Below are 23,286 nucleotides of genomic sequence, written 5' to 3' on the forward strand. Positions count from 1 at the left end.
GCGGAGCGGTGCTTGAGATGAAGGGCCCAGCGGAGCGGTGCTTGAGATGAAGGGCCCAGCAGAGCGGTGCTTGAGATGAAGGCCCCAGCGGAGCGGTGCTTGAGATGAAGGGCCCAGCGGAGCGGTGCTTGAGATGAAGGCCCCAGCGGAGCGGTGCTTGAGATGAAGGCCCCAGCGGAGCGGTGCTTGACAGGAAGGGCCCAGCGGATCGGTGCTTGACAGGAAGGGCCCAGCGGAGCGGTGCTTGAGAGGAAGGCCCCAGCGGAGCGGTGTTTGAGACGGCGGTGTCCAGCGGAGCGGTGCTTGAGATGAAGGGCCCAGCGGAGCGGTACTTGAGATGAAGGGCCCAGCGGAGCGGTGCTTGAGAAGAAGGCCCCAGCGGAGCGGTGCTTGAGAGGAAGGGCCCAGCGGAGCGGTGCTTGAGAGGAAGGGCCCAGCGGAGCGGTGCTTGAGAGGAAGGGCCCAGCGGAGCGGTGCTTGAGATGAAGGGCCCAGCGGAGCGGTGCTTGAGATGAAGGCCCCAGCGGAGCGGTGCTTGACAGGAAGGGCCCAGCGGAGCGGTGCTTGACAGGAAGGGCCCAGTGGAGCGGTGCTTGACAGGAAGGGCCCAGCGGAGCGGTGCTTGAGATGAAGGGCCCAGCGGAGCGGTGCTTGACAGGAAGGGCCCAGCGGAGCGGTGCTTGAGATGAAGGGCCCAGCGGAGCGGTGCTTGACAGGAAGGGCCCAGCGGAGCGGTGCTTGAGAGGAAGGGCCCAGCGGAGCGGTGCTTGACAGGAAGGGCCCAGCGGAGCGGTGCTTGAGAGGAAGGCCCCAGCGGAGCGGTTCTTGAGACGGCGGTGTCCAGCGGAGCGGTGCTTGAGATGAAGGGCCCAGCGGAGCGGTGCTTGAGATGAAGGGCCCAGCGGAGCGGTGCTTGAGATGAAGGCCCCAGCGGAGCGGTGCTTGAGAGGAAGGGCTCAGCGGAGCGGTGCTTGAGAGGAAGGGCCCAGCGGAGCGGTGCTTGAGAGGAAGGGCCCAGCGGAGCGGTGCTTGAGATGAAGGGCCCAGCGGAGCGGTGCTTGAGATGAAGGCCCCAGCGGAGCGGTGCTTGACAGGAAGGGCCCAGCGGAGCGGTGCTTGACAGGAAGGGCCCAGCGGAGCGGTGCTTGACAGGAAGGGCCCAGCGGAGCGGTGCTTGAGATGAAGGGCCCAGCGGAGCGGTGCTTGAGATGAAGGGCCCAGCGGAGCGGTGCTTGACAGGAAGGGCCCAGCGGAGCGGTGCTTGAGAGGAAGGGCCCAGCGGAGCGGTGCTTGACAGGAAGGGCCCAGCGGAGCAGTGCTTGAGATGAAGGGCCCAGCGGAGCGGTGCTTGACAGGAAGGCCCCAGCGGAGCGGTGCTTGACAGGAAGGGCCTAGCGGAGCGGTGCTTGAGACGGCGGGGCCCTGTTCAGCGGTGCTCTTCACGGCGGGGCCCTGTTCAGCGGGTCCTGTGGGGCGGGGCCCTGTTCAGCGGTGCTCCTCACGGCGGGGCCCTGTTCAGCGGTGCCTGTCTCGGCGGGGCCCTCTTCAGCGGTGCTCCTCACGGCGGGGCCCTATTCAGCGGTGCCTGTCTCGGCGGGGCCCTCTTCAGCGGTGCTCCTCACGGCGGGGCCCTGTTAAGCGGTGCCTGTCTTGGCGAGGCCCTCTTCAGCGGTGCTTGTCCTGTCTTTCAAGGGAGCCAGACCTGGCCAAGACTCCCCGCTTAGTCGCCCTCCGACCTTGCGGAAGCGGGGCCCTCCTGTGATGGAGTCTTGTGCCCGTGGGTGTCGTCCGTTACACCCGGTATGGGGCTGGTGGGGCCCTCCTGGTGCGCTCGGCTGCTGCATGTCTTCTCCGCCCTGCTGCCCTTGCCTTCCTTCGCTGCAGCTCTCAGGCCCTTGCCTCCCTTAGATGATGTGGCAGGTGACGTGGCAAGGCCACTCTCCGTGGTGGCAGCCGTCTCAGGCTTTTCGCGCCGGCCCTTAAGTTTTCTTGTCCTCTTCCCAGGGGGTGGGCTGGCTGTCCCCTTGCTGCTGGCCGATGTTCCTTCCCTAGGAGCTGGTGGACTCCAGTAGCCCTGCACTATGGTTATACTAGATGCAGGGCTGGTGATGGCTGAGGTGCTCTTTGGACTCTTACCAGATGGAGGGGGTGGGTCAGGTGATGCAAAGGTTAATTTTGGAGAGGAAAAGTTTTTTAGGAGCAATGGGAACGGTAGGTGCAGTGGGTATGGGAGTGGAGGAAGAGGATGTGGTTGTAGGAGAGTCAAGTGTGCTGTCTTTGGGTGCAGGTGCTTGGGCTGGAGGCTGTCGTGAGGTGGATGGCTGTTGGGTGGGTGGCTGCCTGCGTTTGTGTGGTTTGGAAGAGAGGGTGACAGACACAGTGGGAGAGGACACAGGGGACGTGTAAATGGCAGTGGGGGTGGTGACTGCACGTGTGCTGACTGTAATGGAGGGTGTGCTGGTGATGGAAGTACTGGCTGATGGTGGTGTGCATGCAGGTGTGAGTGGAGACGTCACAGGGAGGGAGGAGGGAGACGAGGAGGAGGGGGACACAGAGGTGGTAGTGACTGTTGGCATGTCTGCATCTGGATGTTGTTTGTGTGAATGCTTGTGGGATCTGTGGTGCTTATGTCTGGATGAGCTGCCCTTGGGTGTTGAGGTGTGTGCAGGCTGGTCTGATGGTGTGGATGGGATAGGCTGAGGAACAGGAGACTGGGACTGGGTGGAGGGAGTTAGAAGAGGGAGGCTGGAGACAGGGACAATGGCTGCCGTCAGTGCTGAGGCCAGAGCGTTGAACGATCGCTGATGGGCAGCCTGACCCGAATGAATGCCCTCCAGGTATGCATTGCTCAGATGCACCTCCCTTACCACCCCCTGGATGGCATTCAAAAGGGTAGACTGCCCAACAATGAGCGTCCGGAGGAGGTCAATGACCTCCTCACTGAGGGCAGCAGGGGTAACTGGGGCAGGGCCTGAGGTGCCTGGGGCGAAGGAGATGCCCGCCTTGGTGTGCACGGGGCGAACGCTGAGGGGCTGCTTGGAGGGCGGAGCTGGTGCGCTGGGTGGCGGCTGTACCTGTAGTTGCGGTGGGCACGGATGTTGCCGCCACCGCAAGGGAGCTCCCTTCCGAGGACGTGTCGGTGTCGCTGACGTCTCCACGGGTCCCCGTTGTGGAGCTCCCCTCGCCCTCCGTCTCACTGCTGAACTAGGAGTCCGTTGCATGGCCCTCCGGGGCCATGTGAGATGGAGCTCCCTCATGCGCCGATGCCACTTCTCCTCCGCCTGATGATGCTAATGCACACATGCACAGGAAGAAAAAGAAAATGGGTGGGGGGGAGAAATGAAGACAGGTTGAGTGCATGCATTGGCAACACCGTTGGCGGAGAGGACAGACACAGAAGCCCCCTGAACTACGCTGCGCAATCGGGGTACACTACTCAGTTTTTGTGACTAGGCCTACAGGTCTATGGACGACAAATGCACACATGGGTGATGCAGGACCATGGATAGCTGTACTTGGCACCCTACAGAGGTGGGGGGCGGGGGCACAGGGCCATGGCTAACAGAGGGGACTAGCCTACAGAAAGCGCCCTGGCCTTGAGTTACCCACAGCCCTCCTCCCCCACCCAGACACCTCCACTGCGCGCAAAGATAGCAGAATGTGCTGATACTCACCCCCTTGTGTCTGCTGTGATGTCCTCACGCGCCCATCCAAATCGGGGTAGGCCACCGCCAGGATCCGGGACATCAGGGGTGTCAATTGGTGGCTGGCACCCCTCCTACGTTGGGAGGCCATCCCCAGCAGAGACTCGGCGGTCTTTCTGGTCCAGCGGCAGATGTCCTCCCACCTCTTTCGGCAGTGGGTGCCCCGTCTGTTGTGGACCCCCAGGGCCCGGACGTCCTTGGCGATGGCACGCCAAATGTTGACCTTCTGATGGGCGCTGACCTATTTGACATGTACAGGGTGGGAAAGGAAATATCATCACTTTTCAGCATGGTAGATGTGAGTGGCCCCCCTCCCCAACCTTGCCATGTGGCACATGTTCCCATCTGTCGTGCGTTGCACTCCTCATTCGCTCCCCTCACCACCATCTTACATACACCCCACTCAACACAGGCATAGCCCATTCAGCGTGCACCCTGTGTACTAACCTGTTGGTCTGGAGGACCGTAGAGTAGCGCATACTGGGGGAGGACCCCATCAACAAGTTTCTCCAATTCTTCGGAAGTGAAGGCAGGGGCACTTTCCCCAGTCGCAGCAGCCATTGTATCTCCCAGACCGAGGTCACAGCAGCACTTGCAGTATAGGTTCTCTCCTGTGGATGATCAGGTCTCGAGTGATTAATCAGATAGAAAATGGCGGTCACGCCCGCGGCGGTGCGTACCGCGGCGGTGCGTACCGCGACCGCCGGCGCACATCGTCATTGGCTCCTGAGACCCATAGGGTTCAATGTTAACCAATGCTGCTTTGCGCCGCGGTCTTTGACCGCCTACCGCCACGGTGTGCCACGCCAGCACAGTGACCTCACATCCCACTGTCACACTTCACAGGTCAGGCAGCCGCCATTTCAAGAGCCCACATGGCATGATTTCTACTGCGTCACACAGGCCTTGCATTGCAACTCATACAAGCCGTTCCATGCATAGCGATTCGTGTACTGTGCAAGCTGTGTGAACGAACCTGTGGGTTGCTTGACTCTGTGCTCCATGTTGTCCTTCCTAGGCACCGTCCGCTGGGACTTGCGAGGAGAAGGATGAATCCTCCCGTGTACCGACTGCTGGTGGACCTGTCGACAATGGAAGAACGACATATCATACTTACATACCGGCTTGACAGAGCAACTGTACATGAACTATGTGCCCAGCTGGAGCCAGACCTGATGTCCCCCATCCGCCAACCCACAGGAATTCCCCCTCTGGTGCAGGTTCTGTCAGTACTCCATTTTTTGGCAAGTGGGTCGTTTCAGACAACAGTGGCCATATCATCTGGGATGTCTCAGCCTATGTTTTCAAAGGTTTTGTCCAGAGTGTTGTCTGCCCTGATGAAATACATGCGGAGCTACATTATTTTCCCTGAGGTGGGCGAATTGGCTACAGTGAAGGGTGATTTCTATGCCCTTGGACATATCCCCAACATCATTGGGGCCATTGATGGGACCCATGTGGCTTTGGTTCCCCCCAAAGACAGTGAGCAGGTGTACCGAAACAGAAAAAGTTATCATTCGATGAATGTCCAGGTGGTCTGTTTGGCTGACCAGTACATCTCCCATGTAAATGCCAAGTTCCCTGGGTCAGTGCATGACGCGTATGTCATGCGAAATAGCAGCATCCCTTATGTGATGGAACAGCTACAGAGACACTGTGTGTGGCTAATTGGTGACTCTGGTTAGCCCAACCTGTCGTGGCTACTGACCCCAGTGAGGAATCCCAGGACAAGGGCAGAGGAACGCTACAATGAGGCCCATGGGCGAACTAGGAGGATCATAGAAAGGAACTTCGGGGTCCTGAAGGCCAGGTTTAGGTGCCTGCATATGACAGGGGGATCCCTCATGTACTCACCAAAGAAGGTGTGCCAGATCATCGTGGCCTGCTGTATGCTTCACAATCTTGCATTGCGACGCCAGGTGCCTTTTCTGTAGGAGGATGGTCCAGATGGTGGTGTTGTTGCAGATGTGGAGCCTGTGGAGAGTGAAGAAGAGGAAGACGACGGGGACGACACGGACAACAGGGATACAGTCATACAACAATACTTTCAGTAGCACACAGGTAAGAAACAGCCACCCCAATTTACATTTACTTGAGGCCTCATGCGTCTCCACTGTCTGTGTTTCCCCCCAGTTCCTGTTAACTGATTTGTGACTTTCCCTTCCCTTTTCAGAGCTGTATGACCCACTGCCTGACTTCAGCTTTGTTTGCCCATGGACTAAAGCTTATTGAAATTGGTATGTTGTCATCACAAAGTAACTGGACATTATTGAACCGTTATGTGTAATACATTTGTTAAGAATACAAGCAGACTCCTGTTTATTTAAGTGGAATAAGTGATTTATTTAAAGTGCTAGATATAGGTAAATGATTGGGAAGCGGGGATGGGTGGGGGTGGAGTAATGTCCATGGCAGAGTCCAGTTCTCAGTCGCACAGGTGCATTGTCCATATGCCTGTGGAAGGATGGAGCAGGGGCAGTTCAAGGTTGGACAGGGTGACAATGTGGGACAGTGGGATGACATCAGGGGGTATCTTAGGCTGGCGGGGGTCTTGCAATCCTACTCTGTCTTCTTGTGAGATCTCAGGTTCCGCTTGCGGGGTGGTTCTTCTTCTGCAGGAGGTGGGGTTCTGGTGGCCTGTCGTTGTGTGGGGGCCTCCTGTCCACTTGCGCCGGCGGAGGTGGTAGGCTGTTCCTGGCCTGGGCTAGTGACAGGGGCCCTTTGGGGTGCCACATGGTCCCGCAATGTGGTGACGATCTGGGTAAGGGCCAGGACGATGGTCCCCATTGCGGAACCGATGTTCCTCAGTTCCTCCCTGAACCCCATGTACCGTTCCTCCTGCAGTTCCTGGATCTCCTGGAACCGGGCCAGTACCGTCGCCATCGTCTCCTGGGAGCGGTGGTATGCTCCCATGATGGTGGAGAGGGCCTCTTGGAGAGTCGGTTCCCCGGGCCTGTCCCCCCCCGTCGCACAGCAGCCCTCCCAGTTCCCCTGTGTTCCTGGGCCTCTGTCCCCTGGCCGGTGTGCCCACTACCACTGCCCCCAGGTCCCTGTTGTTGTTGGGGTGGTGGGTCAACCTGGGTGCCCTGTAGTGGTGGACACACCGCTGATTTACGTGCCCTGGAGACAGAGGCATGGGCCCGCTGGGTGGGAGCTGTGCTGGTGTTCCCAGAGGGGGTTGGGTCTGGTGTAGCCTGTGGCTGTCTGTGGGGAACCGACTGTCCAGAGGTCCCCGATGGGCCGGGCTGGTCGTCTGGCTCCAGGGAGACAGAGCTGCTGTCATCGCTGGGGGCCTCTTCTGGGGGTGGGATGGACATCTCTGGACCCTCCGTGGCGGTGTGGTGGTGTTCGGGTCCTGCAGGGGTATGAAGGTATGGTTATTGCTTCTGTGTGTGGCATTTCGTGTGATGGGTGGGTGTCCGTGTACCCATGTGCAGGCATTTCCTTGTGTGGGCTTTTGTGAGGGTGGCTTGTGGGGGTGATGTGTGTGTGCAGTGGGCATGCTTTGGTGATGGGTGTCCATGCTTTGGGGTCGCATGCAGGGCTTGGTGTTGGGATGGGTGGGTTGTGATGGTGAGGCTTTTGCTAGGGGTTGGTGTGATGGGGAGGGGGTGAGGGTGGGGGTATGATTTGGCATTCAGGTGGGGTGGGGGTGGGAAGCAGTAGTGAAGATTTGCCTTACCAGAGTCCATTCCTCCGCCTACTCCAGCGAGGCCCTCAGGATGCAGGATGTGCAAGACTTCCTCCTCCCACGCGGTAAATTCTGGGGGAGTAGGTGGGGGTTCGCCGCCAGTCTTCTGCACCGCTATGTTGTGCCTTGATACCATGGAACGCACCTTCCCCCGTAGGTCGTTCCATCTCTTCCTGATGTCCTCCCGATTGTGTGGATGCTGTCCCACCGCGTTGACCCTGTCCACTATCCTTTGCCATAGCTCCATCTTCCTGGCAATTGTGGTGTGCTGCACCTGTGCCCCGAAGAGCTAGGGCTCTACACGGACTATTTCCTCCACCATGACCCTGAGTTCGGCGTCACTGAACCTGGGGTGTCTTTGTGGTGCCATGGGGTGGTGTGGTTGAGGTGTGGGGTGGCGTTTGTGGTGATGAGTGTGGTGCGTGTGGTGGTGTGTGGTGTTTGGTGCGTGGATTCTGTGTGGGTGATGGTGTTGTGTGCCTCTGTGTTTTGGGATTCTCTATTCTGTGCTCTGTCTCTAGCCTTCGTCAATGATTTCGGGTGGTAGGGGCTTGTGGGTGATGTGGGTGTGTGTTTTATATTGTGTTGGGTGTGTGGGAGTGGTGTTAGTATGTGTATCAGGTGTGTGTATTTCGAAGTGACCAATGTGGCTGAGTTTTCTATGGGTGTGTGTATTTTGACCGCGGCGGTGTGTACCGCCAATGGAATACCGCGTTTGAAAGACCGCCGCGTGGATTTGTGGTTCGGAATGGTATGGGCGTATTTCTGTTGGCGTGACGGTGGAGGTTTGGTCAGCGCCATTTTTTCGCTGACCTTTGGTGTGGCGGATTATTGAGGATGTCGGGTTTTCGGCGGTTTGGCAGTTGCGGGTCAGAATGACCGTGGCGGTTTACCGCCGCCGCGGCGGTGTTATGGCGGTCTTCTGACCGGCGGTAAGCGCCTTTTACCGCCGAGGTCAGAATGACCCCCTTAGTCAGACCACTGATTATGCAACTTGTCAAGTAGCTGGATCCTGAATCACCTTGCATTCTGTCAGCCTGACTGGCAACTGTCTGTGCGTCACACTAAAGTATCTCTGTGTCTACATATGTACCACACTTGCGTTAGCAAACCTCTCATTCATCCCGGGGTATTGGGCATTGGCTTCTTCAATGCATACACAAATTCAGTGTATAGCATCATCTGCCTTTTAACTGTACCATGGTCTTCTCTGAACGGGCCATGCCCCCTGCCATGCCCCTTTACCCATGCCACTCCATGTATAAGATGACTTCCATGCATTTTGTGGTCGGTATCCCCCCCTGCTCACAGTTGACATTATTGCATTATAGTTCCCCATGCGACTTACCCTGCATGTGTGTTGTTTCCTGGTAGTCTGCGCTGTCCATGAATCCCTGTGACGATCTCCTCAGGGATGACGGCTGCAACCATCTCCTCCATGTGGTCCATGGTCTCCTGGTGTGCTGGACTCCCCCCTCCAGTCTGCAGTGCTGCCTTCCTGTTCCTGGCCATCTTTTCCTTGGTCCTGCGCTTGCAGTCATTCCAGTGTTTCTTGCACTCGATGACAGTTCTGCGTACTTCAGCCACACTGTTGATCTAGTCGACAATTTGTTGCCATATAGCCTCTCTCCCACTGATTGGCAACTTTGAGGTGACAAACAGTTGGTGCTGGTGTTCCGTCACCTCTTTAACCAGAATTTCCTGCTCCTCTGCACTAAAGCGACACTTTCTTTTCTTCTTAAAAGTGTCCTGGTTCTTGTGTGGGTCCTCCTGGCTGGTTCCTGTTCTGCTGTCATCTTCCTGGGGTCTGTAGTCGCATCTGGGATCCATTTTGGCTCTCCTCTGGTGAAATGGCTGTGTTCGCGGGTTTTTTTGACGCTATTGCGTCAAAAAACGGCGCATATCCGTTTTTGGGGTCGTAAATCGACCCACAATCATTTCCGCTGCGTTAACGTCATTTTGCTTTACGACTTGATGCTGCGGTATCCGTAAAAAAAAATTACTCCCACCTGTGGTTTGCACCAAAATGGCGTTAGCCGCCGGTAATATTTTTGACGCAAAACTGCGCCGGCGCAGTTTTGCATCAAAAAGTATAAATATGGGCCCAGGTGTTTAATTACTCATTCAACCGATGGAATTGAGATTCAGATAAATAGCGATGATGAAGAGTGTGAGAATACAAATGAAGAGTATCCATTGATTGAGTTTTTCCCCATGTTCATAGTGAAAGAGTTACATGTAAACTTGCAAGAGACAGTCCAGGAAAACATGTTGGATTTGACAGGAAAAGAAGTGGGTTTGATCAAGGGGGTGGGACCGGTTAAAGTCACGTTGTAGCCAAATGTGGTGTTCCCGCAGCTTCCACAGTATAAAATGGCACAGGATGTCTTGATGAAAGTAGCGCAGATAATTGGAGACTTTGTGAAGCAGGGAGTTTTAAAAGAAGTGTTAAGCAGCCCATGTAATTCACTGATAATGGGTTTAAAAAAGCCATGTGGGAAGGTGCGAATTGTTCAAGATTTGAGAAAAGTGAATGACATGGTGGTCAAGTGTTGTCCCATAGTGCCAAATCAAGCAGTAATAATGTTTCAGATACCATGTGATGCAGAATGGCTCACAGTGGTTGATTTGTTACAAACTTTCTTTTCCGTGCCTCTTCATGAGGATAGTCAGTTTCTTTTCAGTTCCAAATTCCTAGACAGAGTTTACAGCTGGTGCAGACTTCCTCAAGGGTACACGGAGTCCCCATCCTTGTTTCACTAGATCTTGAAAAAGAATTTGGAGTCATTGGAATTGCTGTTCCAATCGACTCTAGTGCAGTACATTCATGACCTGTTGATTGCATCCAAGACAAGGGATGAGTGTAAGTTTGACTCGATTGCCCTATTGAATCATTTGGGAAAATTGCCGTTGATGTGGCTACCAACCGTCCATGGCATTATGACGTAGCCGGAATTCCACCAGCAGGGCGGCGGAATTCCAGCTACGGTCATGGCGGCGGACGGTGGTAAGGTGCTGCTGCTCCCAGCAGCAGCGCCATGCCAGCAAAACACTGCCTACCGTATCATGTTCCATGATACAGCTTGGCAGTGTTTTCCTGGCGGACGCTGCTGCTGGCAGCGGCGCGTGCACCGTCTCCTGCCGGAGGACCTCCTGCAAGCAGGTAAGTCAGGTTCTCCGACAGGAGAGGGGATGCTGTGTGCTTGTGTGGGTTTGTGTGTGACTGTGTTTGAATGCGTGCATGTATGTGTAATGCGTGTGTGCATGAGTGGGTGGTGTGTGTTCATGCATGTTGTGCCGTGTGATTGCAGGTGTACCTGGATGTATGTTCGTGAGTGTTGCTGTGAGTGTGTATGAATGTATGCATGCGTGGGTGAATATGTGCATGCGTGTGTGTATGGGTATGTATGTATGTGCGTGTATGTGTGTATATGTGGGGGGTGGGTGGGTGAGGACTCTAGGGAGGTGGAGGGGGAAGGAGAGACCCTTATCAGTGGCAGGGAAGGAACTTCCTGGCACCGATAGTGCCTACCGCCATGGTTTCTGTGGCGGTCCAGAACCCACGGAAACCATGACAGTGGGCAGGGTCAAAATTCCCTGGGCAGCCTAGTAACGGCCGCCGGGCTGGAGGCTGTAGTCTCCAGCCCAGCGGTCATTACCGCCGTGGCGGTCGGCGTGTTAACTTGGCGGTTTGGCTTTGGCCAAACCGTCAATGTGATAATAGTTGAGGTATGTACCGCCAGCCTGTTGGCAGTAATACCTCCACTATAACACCGACCGCCGGGGTCATAATGACCCCCAAAGTGTCACCATTGAAATTGCAGAACTGTCAGAAGGTAGTGAAGTACTTGGGTCACCAAATTGAGAAAGGGTTGAGGAAAATATCGAGAGAAAAGATCACAATGATATTGCAGGGAAGTCCTCCGACTTCACAGAAAGATATCAGGATGTTTCTGGGGATGGTGGGTTATTGCCGACAGTGGATTCCAAATTTCGCTGAGATCTCAAAATCATTGCAGAAGTTGACACGCAAGGATGTCAACGATCCCATACCTTTAGAATGGGAGCAAATGAAAGCGTTCACTGAGTTGAGAGAGAGTTTGTGCAGGGCTCCATCATTAGGTATGCCTGATTACACAAAACCATTCACGTTATTTTCTCATGAGTGTGATGCATGTTCATTGTCTGTCTTGACTCAGGTCCATGGAGGTGCCCATCTCCTGATAGCATATTTTTCAGCTACATTGACCCAGTTGCAGCAGCCTTACCAGGTTGTTTGCGTGCAATAGCCGCAGTTGGTGAAAGCCTTTCACCATGTGAGGGAGTAGTGATGGGATATCCCCTGACGGTGATGGTCCCTCACTCAATTGAGATTTTACTGACAAGGACGAAAACACAGTACTTGACGTGTGCCTGACTGACAAGGTATTCGACAAGTATTTTAGGTGCTCCCAACGTGACACTTAAAAGATGTACAGTGCTGAACCCGGCAACTTTACTTCTAAGTGACAATGTCGAAATTGAAAAAGAGGAAGACATTGAGCATGATTGTCTTGAAGTGACTGAGTTGGGCACAAGACCGAGACCTGACATTAGAGATACTCGATTGGAAGAAAATTACTAAATTGTCTTTGTTGATGGTTCTTGTCTCAGAGATGGTACAGGAACTTTACGAGCAGGATATGCTGTGTGCACAATTACAGGTACCTTGGAAGCTTCCTGGCTTTGAGGAGTATATTCTGCACAAGTAGCAGAATTAGCTCTTACTAGAGCGTGCCATGTTTCTGCTAGGTTGAGAGTTACTATCTATACAGATAGCCAATATGGATTTGGAATTGTTCATGATTTTGGTCAATTGTGGTCACAGAGAGGTTTCCTGACCTCTACTGGTTCGTCAGTAAGAAATGGTGAGAAAATAAAAGAGTTGCTGTATGCAATACAATTGCCCGAATAAATTGCCGTGGTGAAATGCAGTGCACATCTAAAATCACAAGACTACGGGGCTCATTCTGAGCCCGGCGGGCGGTGGGAGCCGCCCGCCTGGAGGGAGCCGCCAAATGACCGCACCGCGGTCAAAAGACCACGGCGGCCATTCAGACATTTCCTCTGGGCCGGCGGGCGCTCTCCAAAAGAGCGCCCGCCGGCCCAGAGGAAATGCCCCTGCAACGAGGACGCCGGCTCAGAATTGAGCCGGCGTAGTTGCAGGGGTGCGACGGGTGCAGTTTGCACCCGTCGCGTATTTCAGTGTCTGCATTGAGGACACTGAAATACACAGTGGGGCCCTCTTACGGGGGCCCCTGCAGTGCCCATGCCATTGGCATGGGCACTGCAGGGGCCCCGCGGCACCCCCTACCGCCATCCTGTTCCTGGTGGGCGAACCGCCAGGAACAGGATGGCGGTAGGGGGTGTCAGAATCCCCCATGGCGGCGCAGCAAGCTGCGCCGCCATGGGGGATTCCAAGGGCAGCGGAAAACCGGCGGGAGACCGCCGGTTTTCCTTGTCTGACCGCGGCCGAACCGCCGCGGTCAGAACGCCCTGCGGGGCACCGCCGGTCTGTCGCTGGTGCTCCCGCCGACCCTGGCCCCGGCGGTCTGAGACCGCCGGGGTCAGAATGACCCCCTACGTGTCACTGGGAAATGGATATGCGGATCAAGTTGCAAAGTTTTGCACATTGAACTGCATATCATTCAAGGACAAATGGGAACTGATGTCAGAAGAAGACACTACATGTACAAGTTTTGCATTAAGAGTGATCAATACTTTAGAAGAGTTAAAAACCCTATAGAGTAATGTCAACAAGGAAGAGAAACGACTTTGGTCCAAATTGAAATGCGTTCAAAGGCAGGATGAGATATGGGTATCCGAAGAGGGTCAAATGGTCTTGCCAAATAGCTTGCTGTCACAAATGGTGAGATACCCTCATGGGCAGGCACACATTGGAAGGGATTCCATGTTTTGTCTGTTCAAAACTGACTAGTTTAACCCTAAGTTCAGACAAGCAGCAGAAGCAGTATGCCATCTCTGTGTTATCTGTCGTCAATTGTATGCAGGGAAAGGGACTGTGGTGAATTTGAGCCACATTGGAAGATCAGGAGGTCCAGTCAGCAGAATGCAATTGGATTTCATTGAGATGCCTGCGTGTGGAGGGTTGAAGTATGTGTTATTGATTGTGTGCATTTTTTGTCACTGGATTGAAGCGTACCCTACACAAAGGAATGATATTCTCACAGTAGCGAAGCTGTTGCTCAGTGAGTTGATACCACGTTTCGAATTTCCGATCTCTTTAGAATCAGATAGGGGAACGCACTTCAATAATGAAATGATTAAACTTTTGTGTGCAGTACTAAACATTGAGCAAAAGTTGCATTGTAGCAACTGCCCTGAAGTATCAGTCTTAGTGGAGCAGATGAATGGTACCTTAAAATCAAGAATTGCAAAGATGCGTGCAGCTACGAATCTGAAATGGCCAGATGCATTGCCTTTGGTGCTGATGTCAATGAGAAATACACCTGACAGGAAAACAGGATTGTCTCCCCATGAGATTCTTATGGGCAGAGCAATGAGATTGCCAGCAGTTCCAGCCAATGCACCTGTAAATATCACAGATGATATGGTGTTGGACTACTACAAGGGGTTAGCTGATGTGGTCCGCTCTTTCTCTCAGCAAGTGGAGGCCACCACTCTGCCACCGATTCATGATCCAAGACATAACCTGAGAGACGGCGACTGGGTCGTTGTCCAAAAACATGTTCACAAGACGTGTTTGGAACCACATTGTAGAGGGCCTTACCAGGTGATCTTGACAACTACGACAGCCATGAAGTGTGCAGGAATTCCGAACTGGATTCACGCAAGTCACACGAAGAAAGTGGCATGTCCACTGGATCATGAAGAAGCATTGTTGAGAGCACCAGCAATTGCAAAGCAAGTTGCAGCTCCAGAATTGGAGAAGGAACAAAGAGAGCCTGAAGTCGAACCAGGGCTTGTGGAAGATGGTTCTATCACCCCTGTAAGAGACAAAAGTGAAGAACTACAGAAGGGTGCAGGAGAACCTATCCCGACTGATGCAGCAGGAGAGTCTATTATAACTGATACAGTCGGAGAACCTAGCTCAGCAGGGGAACTGCCAGAAGCAGCTGTATCTGAGAAGCAAGTAGAGCAAGAGTTAGACCCAGAGAGGGAAGGAGTTGAGCTGGATCAAAGGCAAAGCGATCCGACTCCTCATCAGCCTATTGCAGGTCCATGAACAGAAAACACCATAGAAAAGAAAAAATAAAAGAGTCCAATCCTGAAAAGAATATTGACTGAAGTAACAAGAAAAGGAGATAATTGGCCAGAATCGCAAGTTGAAAAAAGAAAAGAGGTGGTTATAGAACAGACAATAGAGGAAAATGTAGATACAACAAGAAAAGAAGAATTGAGTGAAGGAGAGTTGAGCGGTGATCGAAAGTTGAAGCAAAAGAGAATAGCAAGTCGAAGATACGCAGGTCCTGAATGGGTGTACGCAAATACAAATGAATGGCAACACGAGTTTATGTCTTTTTGTTTTGATAGGGACGTTCCAAGTCAGTACTTTGAAGTAACCTGAAAGATGATTGAGGGCTGAACTGTTGAAACAAGTTGAAAAATATCTTTGGAAAAAAGAGACTGTAAAAGTAAACTGGAAAAGACATTGATACTCTGATTTGACATTGAAAAACCGGATGTGACAAGCTGCTAATCGATTTTGACAAAAAAGGGCTTCCTGAGAGTGAAAGTGAACTGCTAAAAGGAGAAATTGTCCATTTTTGATTTTGCTGCACTTTTCTAAAGTTACTTCTGCTTTCTGATTCTTTACAGATCATGGCTGAATTCAATAATCAGGTTTGAGATGCTAAGCGCTGTAAAGATATGAGCATTGGTCTGGCAATTATGTGTGGGATTTTGTTTATAGTGGTGATTGTGGATATGTCTGTTCTTGACGCGAAAGGAGCCAACCATACTATTGCTTCTGAGACTACTACATTGACGCCTTTGGAAAAGTTTAAGTTAGACAAGAAATATTTGCACGACTATACTAATGCTCAAGGAGAACTTTCTTCTAAAGTTTTCTATCACTTATTTAGTGAGTATGTGGAGACAATGGATGCAAGGGATTGGTTTGTGTGTACGCAAATTCCTTCATCAGTTGAGGAAGGAGTTACTTACCATAGTCTTCCTTTAACCAACGGGATAAGTTGTAGTCTGCCACTAACAATGTTTTCTTTTTTTGATAAACAGATTTTATTGTTTTTAGAAACATAGAAAACTTCAGGTAGAGCAGGTAGGCCGAGCAGCGGACATCTACAGAGCAATACATTTTAGTGACAGGCCACCATAGGCGACAATTTGGACGCGAATATGGACCCATAAGGACATTCAGCGTAAGCTCCATTACCACAATGCTTGTTTCCTCTGTCCATTCTATAATCATACAACCATCCATCCCCCCAGATTTTCTAAAATTTCTGGGGGCAGCCCCTGGAGTCATCTACCACTTTCTCTTGGTTTGCACACCAGTCAACACATTTCCGCCATTTTCAAACTGATGGGCCTTCAGGGGAGATCCAAGTAGCAGCAATGTCTCTTTTGGTGACCAGCATGGCAGTGGCAGCCGGGGCTCGTTTCGCAGACCTTTAAACCTCCCGTCTCAGGTCGGCCCCAACCTCCCAGAACACTCCGCCCCAGAATATCTGTATCACGTGACAGGACCAGACCATATGGAAGAAGTCGGCAGGACCGCCCCCACACCGTGGGCATTGGGTGGAGGGGCCCAGACCTGCACGGTGCAGTCTGGATGGTGATAGATAAGCTCCATGTAAGTAATAAAATTGCACAGCGCGGAGTCTGACCGACACCGCCAAGTCCCTAGGTGCCATCAGAGCCTCCCTCCACTCCAATTCCTACAAGGCCCCCACCTATGACTCCCATCTAATTCTGATGGAGTTCAGGTCACCGGGAACATTGTTAATTAGCATTCTATATATTTGGGAGACACCTTTCCCCCCCAGGTTACCCATGAGCAGTTTTGCCTCAAGTGGGCTAAATTCAGGCAGAGGGCCGGCGGTCGGTAAGTGGACCTTCAGGGCATGTCTGAGCTTAAGGTTTTTGAAGAACTGTGTCTGGGCTAGTTGGAAATCTACCTGCATGTCATGAAAAGACTTCATAGTTTCACCTTTCCACACATCACCCACCATGGAAATGCCCAGCAGGTCCCAGTCCGTGAATCCCGCTAATGAAACTGTTGCGCTTAGCCATCTCCCTGCCCATAATGGGGTCTGGTGTGTGATAATGGCATTCCATCGGGTGTGTCTTAAAGCTGCGCACCATGCCAAGAAGATTGCTCTGGTTACTTCTCCCATATCCCGGGGAAGGGGCTTCCCATACAGTATTTCTAGAATATGCGGAAACCCCAAGATCTCAAGCTCCACTCGGTACGCGGGTCACCCCATCCCCCATTAAACCAGTTGTGAATCACTATTAGCTGGGTGGCTAGATAGTACAAGTAGGGGTCTGAGGCCCCTAGGCCCCCGTCATATGTCCCTCTTCTACAGTGGTGGGTCGCTACTCGGTGTCTGGCACCTCTCCACAGGAACTGGCCTGCAGTGTTTTCGAGAGCCCTAAACCAGGAGCGAGGAATCGGCAGGGGAAAATTCTGAAAGATATATAGGAGCCTCCGCAGGACCATCATCTTGTAAAGGGCCACGCGGCCCAATGCATTCAGTGGCAAGGTTTGCCATGTCTGCAGGTCTGACCTGATGCAGGTCAGTAACGGTGTCAGGTTCTTGGCCCATGCCAGTTCGGGTAGGATGGACACCCAGATGCCCAGGTATTTAAAGCTGAGTCGACGTAGTGGTATTGTGTCCTGCCAGTCGAAGCAGTCACATGAGCTAGCCAGCGGGATCAGTGTTGATTTGGTGGGATTCACCTTTAATCCCGACGCCCATTCATAGCGCCGTAGAAGGCAAAGGCTACGTGGGCCCGTTGTATTGGGGTCCTCCATGTACAGCAGAACGTCATCGGCGTATAGCGCTATCCTATCCTCTTGGGAGTGACCCCATTTCCACCCGCGGTACACCGGGTCCGCTCTGATCATCTGGGCTAGGGGCTCAATGGCCAGGATAAACAGAAAGGGAGACAAGGGACATCCCTGTCGTGTGCCCCGTTGAACTTCGAACGTTGGGGACAAAGTTCCATTCACCTGCACGCGGGCTGTGGGGTTAGCGTATAACACCTGCACCAGACGACAGAATCTTTGACCTAAGCCTGCTTGTTGAAGCACCAAGAAGAGAAAGCCCCAATCCACTGAGTCGAAGGCCTTTTCGAAATCTATGAGTAGAAGGGCAAGGTAACCGGCGACTTTTGGCCAAAGCCACGTGTAAACGACGAACACAGTGTTGAGTACTGCGAGTAGCCATGAATCCACATTGATCTGGGTGGATCAGTTGTGGCAAAACCCTTTTTAGGCAGTTAGTGAGGAGAACGGCAACATTTTTAACTTCAGTGTTGATCAGTGATATCGGTCTATAATCAGTGCAGTGCAGTGAGGGGGGCTGGGATTTAGGGAGCACCACAATGGTGGCGGCATCTAGTTCTCGGGGGAAGGATCCACCCTTTTCAACCTCTGCAAAGAGCATTAGCAAAAATGGTGTTACATCTTCTTTGAAGGCTTTATAGTATTCGAAGGGGAACCCGTCGGGTACCGGTGTTTTCCCGGCACCTATTGTCCATATGGCTGTTCCTATTTCTTCCACGTTGATAGCTTCATCTAAAATCTGCATTTCCACTGCGGGCAGCCGCGGGAGGGGGACCTCGTCTAGCATGCGTCGAGTCTGCTCCAGGTCCGCCAGGGCAGACTTTTGATACAATGTTTGGTAGTACCTAGCGAAGGCATTTGCTATTTCTGGTTGTTTTACCACAGGGTTTCCCTCTCCATCATAGATTTCCGGGACAATCCTGGAGGTATGGTGGTGAGACACCAACCAATATAGCATTTTCCCGGATTTGTCCCCCCACTCAGAGACTTTTGCCGTGGTGGCTCTCCACAGGTGTTTCACTGCTTCCAGGGACCGGTCCGGATCTCCTCCCGGATTAGGATTAGTTGTTGTTCCGTTTTGTCGTTTGGATTTGTTATGTTTTGTTTTTCAAGCTTCATTGCACGGAGCTCTAATTGTTCAATGTGTTGGGCTTGTGCGCGTTCTTGTCTCCGTAGCAAGTCTTTGGCTGTGCCCCTTAGTACCGCTTTACCAGCCGCCCACAGAGTACCCGCTGAGGCTACCGACCCTTCGTTCATTGCAAAGTAGTCTTGCAGCGCCCGTCGCAGTTGTTCAGTGTAAGTCCTATCTTGGAGGTACCACGTGTTTAAGCGCCACATGGGACGAGATTGAGATCACGCGGGACCCACGACAAACCGAAGTGGGGCGTGATCAGAGACTCTCCTTGCTAATATCTCAATATGAGAGAGGGCTGTGCAGTCCGTGCTCAGGAGCAACACCAGGTCAATTCTGGAATGCAACGCGTGGGCTGCCGAAGTGTGGGTAAATTGTCGCCGTCTTGGATGCCACACCCGTCAGGCATCACAGAGCTCTGTTGTGGAGAGCCATCCCATGATTCCCGCCGCTGCCGCCTATCTATGTACAGAGATCGGACCAGCAACGTCCAGAGTCGGGTCTGGGGTTGCATTAAAGTCACCCCCCACCATCGTAAGCCCGGGCGGAAGGTCTGCGAGTAGTTTAGTGAGATCGTCAAGGGTTTCCCGAACCAGTGGAGGAGGAGCATAAACACAGATTATGTTCATTGTGATTCCCTCGATCCTGCCAGTGATGGCCACATATCGTCCCTGCCGGACCCTCCGTACCTGGATGTTTGTCATGGGGAATGTACGGTGCAGTAGTATGGCTACCCCCGAGATCCGCACGTGAATCTGGCATGATATACCCTGACAAAGCCCCTGCGGGTCAAGAAGGGGCAGTAGTCCCCAGGAGGTGTGTCTCCTGCAACAGGAGTATTCCCGGCTTATGTCGGTGTATGAAGGTGAACACTGCGGTATGCTTAATTTTGTTTAGGAGGCCATTAACGTTCCATGAGATCACCTCTGTTTGAGTCACGGTGGGTGGGTGTTTGGAAACGTCCTGTGGTGTCTGTCAATATTTCTTGTTTCTGGGCCTGGGGATAACGGAGGACCCCTATTTCGCCCATGTCGTCATGGGCATGGGTCACTGCTATGTCGGTTAAATCTCTGTTGTCCCTGCTCTGTGCCTGAAATGGAAAACCCATACCTGACAGTAACATAAGAACCATAACATTTGCCTTTGAAACCAGACTAAAACTCCTTTGCCCCCCAACTCCCGCCCCGCCCCATACTTCCCCCCAGAAGCATCTGTCGCCCAAGTGTTGCGCCTCCCTTTTGGAACTGGTAAGGTGAAACATCAACTAATAGGGAGCAGTGGTGGTGGACCCCTCCTTGAAGTCGGATCAAGTTCAAAAACGCAATAAACAATGTTAATCTAATGTCTGATATAGTTGTTGTCAGCCTAGCAAAGTGGTACTTTTGTCTGGGGATCTCTCCATCAGATCATAGTACCGCGCTACGAGATAGGTCTGTATCCTCCGGAGACCCAGATCGGGCCTGTTTTGTGCCTCGAGAGTCTCGGTCTCCGGGGGCATCTTCTGAGTCTCCCAGAGAGCGTGGGCTCCGCGGTTCTGTCTGGCGGGTCCCAGGGGGGGAACTGGAGCGGGATCTGCAGTGTTTCCTGTGTCGCCTAGAACGGGTGCGGCGGCATTGATCGGACTGCTGCCCCTTCTGGCTGCTCAGCATTGTTTCTTGTTGGAGTCGAGATCCGTCTCTATAGGGACCCAATGGAACCGTCTCTGTCAACCACGTCCAGGCCGTGGCTGGCCGATCAAAGAAGTATGTTTTATTGTAGTGGACCACTCGGAGTCGCGCTGGAAAAAGAAGGCGATATTGAATGTTCATCGATCTCAATTTCTGCTTCACCTCTGTGAACGAGCGGCGCTGTTGCTGTACCTCCCTTGTGTAGTCAGGGAAGAGGAGGACCCTTGCCCCGTCGCAGACAAGGTCTCCTTTAGAGCGTGCCTCCTGTAGCACTGCGTCCCTATCTTTGAAATTGAAGAGATGAAGTATCACTGATCTGGGTGGGGAACCTGGTGGGGGCCTCGACTGAAGGGCCCTGTGGGCTCGCTCATGAACCAAGGCATGAGACGATCCGCCGGCATCCAGGAGCGGAACCAGTCCTCCAGGTACCTGGCCAGAGACGATTCTGTTGTGGTTTCAGGAAGGCCCACCACACGAAGGTTGTTACGCCTCAACCTGTTTTCATCGTCTTCAGCTCTCCGGTGTGGTTCGGAAGTGCGGGTGGTCAGTGCAGAGACTTGGGCCTTAAGAGCTGTCATATCATCCTCCATTGTGGAAATTCTGGATTTAGTTTCAGTAATTTGACCTGTGGCGTTGCGGAGGTCCTGCCGAATCAAGCCTACGTCGACCCTCACCTCTCCCATTTTCATCCACCTGGGACGCTTGGATCGCCTGTAGAATCGTTGTCAGGTCACTGGATGCCATCTGGGGATCGCCACCTCAATTCGGGGCACGGTCCTCCGTCCAGGGACCAGTTGCACCCGTAGTAAACTGGTCCATACACGTCTGCGCCGCTGCCTGCCGTGCCTTTGCCCATCGTAGTTTAGTCCCGATTTCTGTTCCCCGAGCCCCGCTCGCCATCCGCCATCTTTGGCTGCAGCGGCCGCGCCAGGGGGCCCACCAGCGATCCTGCACCTCGTCTCTCACCTCCGGATCTCCACAGCATCAGGGGGGCTGAAGCAGAGCACCCACGACCCACCGGTGTCGCGGCGTCCCCAGTCACCAGCGCTCCGCTCCGCAACTCCGCCCGCCGTCCGCCATCTTGGCCCCGGGTTGGTTATTTGCAAATCAGGGTGACAAAGTGGGACAGTGGGGGGACAATCAGGGTGGTCTTATTTCCTGGCGGTGGTCTTGCCATCTTGCTCTGTCCTGTTCCTGGATCTCAGGGCCCGCTTGTGTGGTGGTTGTCCGTCTGCAGGGGATGTTGTGCTGGTGTGTTGGTCCTGTGGCGGGGCGTCCTGTCCACTAGCGCCGGCGGAGGTGGTGGGCAGTTCGTCGTCCTGGCTAGTGTCAGGGGCCCCTTGGAGTGCCACGGTGTCCCTCAAGGTCTTTTGAATGTCCGTCAACACCCCTATGATGGTGCCCAGGGCGGAGCTGATGGTCCTGAGCTCCTCCCTGAACCCCAAATACAGTTCGTCCTGCAGACGCAGGGTCTCCTGCAACTTGTCCAGGACCGTGGCCATCATCTCCTGGGAGTGGTGGTATGCTCCCATGATGGAAGAGAGGGCCTCGTGGAGAGTTGGTTCCCTTGGCCTGTCTGCCCCCTGTCGCACAGCAGCCCTCCCAGTTCCCCGGTGTTCCTGTGCCTCCGTCCCCTGGACCGTGTGCCCACTACCACTGCCCCCAGGTCCCTGTTGTTGTTGGGGTGGTGGGTTAGCCTGGGTGCCCTGTAGTGGTGGACACACCGCTGATTGACCTGTCCTGGGTAGGGAGGTTTGGGCCCGCTGGGTGAGTGCTGTGCTGGTGTTACCAGAGGGTGGCAGCTCGCTGTTGGGCTGTGGCTGGGCAAGGGGAACCGACTGTCCTGAGGCCCACGATGGTCTGGGCTGGTCATCAGGATCCAGTAGGACAGAGCTGCTGTTGTCACTGTGGGCCTCTTCTGGGGGTGGAGTGGTGTTGTCTGGACCCTCTGGTGTGGTGACGTTCCTTCGGGTTCCTGCAGGGGTATAAGAACATGATTATTGCATGTGTGTATGTGTCATGGTGTGCAATGGGTGGGTGTTTGTGTACCCCAGTGCTAGCATTCCTGTGTGGGGGCTTGTGTGGTGATGGTTGGGGGGGTGTTCTGGGTATGTGCAGTGGGCATGCTTTAGTGAGGGGTGCCCATGCTTAGTTGTGTCATGCAGGACTTGGTGTTGGGATGGGTGGTTGGTGTCATGGGTACATTACTGAGGATTTGGGGTGATAGGGGAGGGTGTGAGGGTGGGGGTGTGTGATGGCATGCAGGTAGGGTGGGGGATGTGATAGTTAAGATTTGACTTACCAGTGTCCGTTCCTCCACCGACTCCTCCGAGGCCCTCAGGATGCAAGATGGTCAGGACTTGCTCCTCCCATGTTGTTAGTTGTGGGGGAGGAGGTGGGGGTCCACCGCCAGTCCGCTGCACTGCGATGTTGTGCCTGGAGACCGTGGAACGCACCTTCCCCCCGTAGGTCGTTCCACCTCTTCCTGATGTCCTCCCTATTTCTTGTGTGCTGTTCCACTGCGTTGACCCTGTCGACTATTCTTCGACATAGCTCCATCTTCCTGGCTATTGATGTGTGCTGTACCTGTGAGCCAAATAGCTGTGGCTCTACCCATGCGATTTTCTCCACCATGACCCTGAGCTCCTCCTCGGAGAAGCGGGGGTGTCTTTGGCATGACATGGGGTGGTGTGTGTGAGGTGTGGGGTGGTGTATGTGGTGATGAGTGTGGTGAGTGTAGTGGTATGTGGTGTTTAGTGCGTGGATGTAGTGTGGGTGATGGTGTTGTGTGCCTCTGTGTGATGGGGTTGTCAATAGCTGTGCTCTCTCTCTGGCCTTCTCTCCGAAATTCTGGTTGTAGGGGTTTGTGGGTGATGTGGGTGTGTGTTTTATATTGTGTTGGGTGTGTGGGAGTGTTGTTTGTATGTGTATCAGGAGTGTGTATTTCGAAATGTCCAATGTGGCGGTGTTTTGTAGATGTGTGTGTATTTTGAGCGCGTCGGTGTGTACCGCCAATGGAATACCGTGGTTGAAAGACC

Source organism: Pleurodeles waltl, chromosome 4_1 (assembly GCF_031143425.1).
Source record: "Pleurodeles waltl isolate 20211129_DDA chromosome 4_1, aPleWal1.hap1.20221129, whole genome shotgun sequence".
Taxonomy (NCBI): domain Eukaryota; kingdom Metazoa; phylum Chordata; class Amphibia; order Caudata; family Salamandridae; genus Pleurodeles; species Pleurodeles waltl.